This window comes from Gekko japonicus, unplaced genomic scaffold (genome assembly GCF_001447785.1).
Source record: "Gekko japonicus isolate JY-2015 unplaced genomic scaffold, Gekko_japonicus_V1.1 scaffold3974, whole genome shotgun sequence".
In the NCBI taxonomy this organism is placed as follows: Eukaryota; Metazoa; Chordata; class Lepidosauria; order Squamata; family Gekkonidae; genus Gekko; species Gekko japonicus.
Genome location: NW_015169907.1, coordinates 86,912 through 91,850, shown reverse-complemented (window position 1 = coordinate 91,850; position 4,939 = coordinate 86,912).

Here is a 4,939-nt window from a genome sequence, read left to right as displayed (position 1 = left end):
GTCTCTGCAACCCTGACCTCTCGACTGAATGACTCTGGACTTGGGAAACCTCATTGAAAGGTGTTATCTTTGGCAAACCAACTGAGATGTTGCAACCTGATACTGAAAGCCTGCAAGTCAGTACAGAGAGGGGGGGGGCTAAGATGGTCTATATATATTTGGAGATATGAATGAATGGTGGCAGCATATTAATGGAACAGTATTTGATTCCCCAATCCCAATTACTTTGCACAATGTTTGAGTGGGGGGAGTTATGAATGGTGGCTGAGTTACCCTATCTGCTGATGTTTCAGTGAGTGAGAGAGAGCAAAACAGTGTTGCACTTACCTGTAACTGTTGTTCATCAAGTTGTCACGGTGTAGGCACACATCAGACTGTGCAGGCACTCAGGCCAGCCACCAGAAGTTTTTTTTTTTTTAAGCTAGCCTAGTAACAGAACAGGAGGAGCCCCTCCTACCTGGAGATGTTGGAGCCATTTTCCTGGCCAACAGTCTCTTGTTCCAGGGAGGGGCTCCACGCTCTCCCTCAGTTTTCCTGCCACCACTATGACCCAGAGATTTTTAAAAAATTACAATAGAGAAAAAGTTCACTATGTGCTTGCACAGTGACAGTTATATGAACAACAGTTACAGGTAAGTGCAACACCATTTTCATCATTTTTGTCCCATGCAGTCTCACATGGGAGACTAGCAAGATGACTTAATGGGTGGTGGGGTGAGCAATTTGCTGGAAAATAGAATGCAAGATTGCTGTCACCACTGACATCTCCCTTTTTGTATTAACGTCTACAGAGTAATGCTTAATGAAAGTGCCTGCAGATGACCAGATAACTGCCTTGCAGAACTCAATCAATGGGATGCCTCGATGAAAAGTGGCAGACGCTGATTGACACCTTGTTGAGTGTGCTCATATCTGTGATGGACACTGGACAGATGCCTACTCATAGGTTTTCTTGACTGTAGAGACAATCCACCTAGATATCATCTGGGCTGACATGGCCTTTCTCGTAGAAGGTCCAGCAAAACAGACAAATAACTCCAGGTTCTTCCTGAACTCAGTTGTTCTTTTAAAATAAAACGGCAAGGCATAGTTCACATCTAATCTGTGTAGTCTCTTTTCTGCATCAGATGATGGGTGTGGGGAAAAGGTGGGAAGTGAGATATCCTGACTAAGGTGAAATCAGGAAACTACCTTAAATAAAAAATGAATGCTGGGTCTTAGTGCTACTCTGTGGTCATGAAACTTTATAAATGGGTAACGAGCTGTAATTTCCCCTACCCTCCTAGCAAATGTAATGGCTACCATAGGCGTAGTGTTCGGGGGCGGGGCCTACCTCCGAAATTTTCCAAGGGAGACTCAGCCTTCCCCAGGGCTTGTGATGCTTACAAACCCCCCATTCCCCTTCCCGCTTTGAAAGCGGAAGGGTTTTTTTTACTTTTTAAAAAGCTTTTTTTTTTACCAGTTTGGGGGTGGTCGCCCTGGCTGTGCTCATCCAGCCGGCTCAGCACCTTCTCCTCCTCCTCCTGGTCCCCTCTGTTGGCGGAGGGAGGGAGGGAGGGAGAGCACCAGGGGGCTGCTGCCATGGAGGATGCCGGACCTTGTAATCCCAGTGCTTTGCTGGGGGCAGGGACTGAGCAGCCTGCCGGGCGAGCTTGGCCCAGCGGTTCCCACGTGCAGCAGACCCGGGTGCACCTGGTGAGGAGAGGGTGGGCTCCATGAGCTCAGGGGAGGAGGAGGGGGTACCGGCCTCACTCCTTGAAGGGCTACCTTTCTGCCCCCGCCTGGATGGCTGCAAACAGCAAAGGCTCTTCTTCCTACCAGCCTGAAACAGATCCTCCTGAATTGCCCTGATTCTTTCCCTGAAAGAACACACAGCCACCATCGGATTGAAAGGTTTGTGAGCAGCACCCTAGATCAGTGATGGTGAACCTTTTAGAGACTGAGTACCCAAACTTTAACCCAAAACCCACTTATTTATCGCAAAGTGCCAACACGGCAACTTAACCTGAATACTGAGGTTTTAGTTTAGAAGTAACGACTCATACATTAACATCTTTTGTTTTAAAATAAAAACACAATAACAGAGCTTTCAATGATACAAACAACTTTTTATTGAAAGGTAAAAGTTTGCATTTGGCATGAAGTAGCATTTGACTTCATACACACAAACTCCTTCCAGTTAGTACAGGATAGGACCCTTCCTATTTACCTGGTCTGTCTTTCTCAACATGATCATACACATTTTCACACCTAAAGAGACAACCCTCTTCTATCTTCCATGGGAAAGAGACAGAAAAACAGCACTCTCGGTGGAATCCGCCACTTCTAGATTGATTCAAAGTTAATTAAAATTTGATCCTGCACATCTAGACTGATGAACAAATAATGCACTTCAACTTGAGCACTTCAACCAGGTGACCCACCCCCAAAGCATATCAAGGCTGCATGGTTTTGAGGGAAAGGGAACTAGGTATCCATCTGGGGAATGACAGCCCCTGGCTGTAGCAGGAGTGTTCAAGGACTGGAATGACAGGTCCCAGAGTGGAATGACAGCCCTTGGGGGTAGCAGGAGGGTTCTGATACACCCAGGGGCTGTCATTTCACTCTGGGGGCTCTCGTCATTCCAGTCCCAGAACACTCCTGCTCCACCCTGGGGCTGTCATTCCACTCTGTGGTCTCTCATTCCAGTCCCAGAACCCTCCTGCTACAACCTAGGGCTTTCATTCCACTCCTGCTCCACCCTGGGGCTGTCATTCCAGTCCGTAGTCTCTCATTCCAGTTCCAGAACACTCCTGCTACCCCCAGGGCCTGTCATTAGACTCTGTGGTCTCTCATTCCAGTTCATGCACTCCTGCTCCACCCTGGAGCTGTCATTCCACTCTGGGACCTGTCATTCCAGTCCCTGAACACTTCTGTTACTCCCAGGGGCTGTCATTCTACTCCATGGTCTCTCATTCCATCCTCAGAGTAGTCTATTTGGGCCCAGAGACCCTAATGGAAAATCCATTTCACATTTTTACTGCAACTCTACTTGTACTGTAATGTATTTAAATGGCGCCCATGCAAGTCAATTGGCATTCCTTTCTCCCATTATTTCCAGTGGGCCTTCAAGTGTTTCCCATTGCTTCCAATGGGCAATCCTGTCCTTCCTTCTAGTACATCCCTATTTGCACAGTCTCTGCCTCTCAGTATTTCTCTCTGTAGCTATGCTGTTGTTATATATAAAGGGGGGGGGGTTGCCTGGCATGGTCTGGCAAATGGCAGGAATCTAGGGTAACAGGGATATGGGTGGTGCCATTGGGCAATGACATGATGTCTGGACTCTATGGCATTATACTGTAGCCTAGAAATCTTCTGAAATTACAATTGAGCTCCAGATCACCAAGATTAGTTCCTCTAGAGAAAATTGATGCATTGGAGGGTGGACTCTATGGCATTATACCTCACTGAGTCCCTCCACTACCTAAACCCCACCCTCCCTAAGCTCCACCCCCAAATGTCTAGGAATTTCCCAACCCAAATTAAGGTAACCCTAACTTAAGTCACTTCCAGGAAAAAAGCTGGAAATGACTTCATGCCTTCCAGGAATTGCTGGGTATTCTATGGTAAAACTACAGAGTTCCCAATGAATCCTAAAGCAGATTGGCATTTTTTTCCCCCTGTGTTTTCCCCAGAAGTGACATCATGCTGCTGCCAGCTGCTAGGTTTTTTGGACGGGGGTTGCATTATTTTTCTCCTACCAGCCACAGGAGCAATGGCTGGGAAAAGAATCCAGGGCACCAAAAAAATCAGTGTGGATCTTTGAGTTGGTCTGGCTGCTATAGTACTCACAGACAGTGTCATCTGGAGAGCAGTTGTTATTCCAGATGAATAAATGTTACTGTAGGCATGAAGGGGGGTTTACAAGTACTCACAGCCATATCTATCACAACTCTGCCATTTAGCTGTTGTTTTTGTTTTGCATACAAGGGTAAACTGAAATAGATTTCCAGCAGGAACCTGAAAACCCTAACTATGTATCTACGTCTGCCAGTCTAGGATACACTTCTTGCAGCTAATTAAGTAGGGATCTAATTCACAACAACTTCTTGTACTGTACTTAGCAAATCAGTAAGAAATCTATTTCAGTTTACCCTTCTATGTACAACAAAAACAGAAGCTAAATGTTGTGCTTCTCCTATAGTGGTTCTACATGAGACACATTGGCTCATTGGAGGCTGTATGGGACATGAAGAGAAAGGTTAAAGGTAAAGGTTCCCCTGCTAGAAAGCCAGTCGAGTCAGACTCTAGGGTTGCGGTGCTCATCTCCGTTTCAAAGCCAAAGAGCCAGCGCTGTCCGAAGACATTTCTGTGGTCATGTGGCTGGCATGACTAAACACCAAGGTGCACGGAACGCTGTTACCTTCCCACTGAAGTGGTACCTATTTATCTACTTGCAATTTCTTGCTTTCGAACTGCTAGGTTGGCAGGAGCTGGAACTAGAGACGGGAGCTCACTACATCATGCGGCACACTCGGGTCTCAGACTGCTGAACTACTGACCTTCCACAGCCTGCAGTTCAGCGTCTTAACCACTTGAGCCACCGCAGCTCCTTCATGAAGAGAAAGATGGCACCAAAAAAATCAGTGTGGATCTTTGAGTCAGTCTGGCCAGGTTGGTGTAGTGGTTAAGTGTGCGGACTCTAATCTGGGAGAACCGGGTTTGATTCTCCACTCCTCCACTTGCACCTGCTGATGTGACCTTGGGTCAGTCAAAAGCTCTGGCACAGCTGTCCTTGAAAAAGAGCAGTTTGTATCAGAGTTCTCTCAGCCCCACCCACCTCACAGGGTGTCTGTTGTGGGGAGGGGAAGGGAAAGGAGTTTGTAAGCCGCTCTGAGACTCCAAGTGAAGGGTGGGCTATAAATCCAATCTCCTCCTCCTCCTCCTCCTCCTCCTCCTC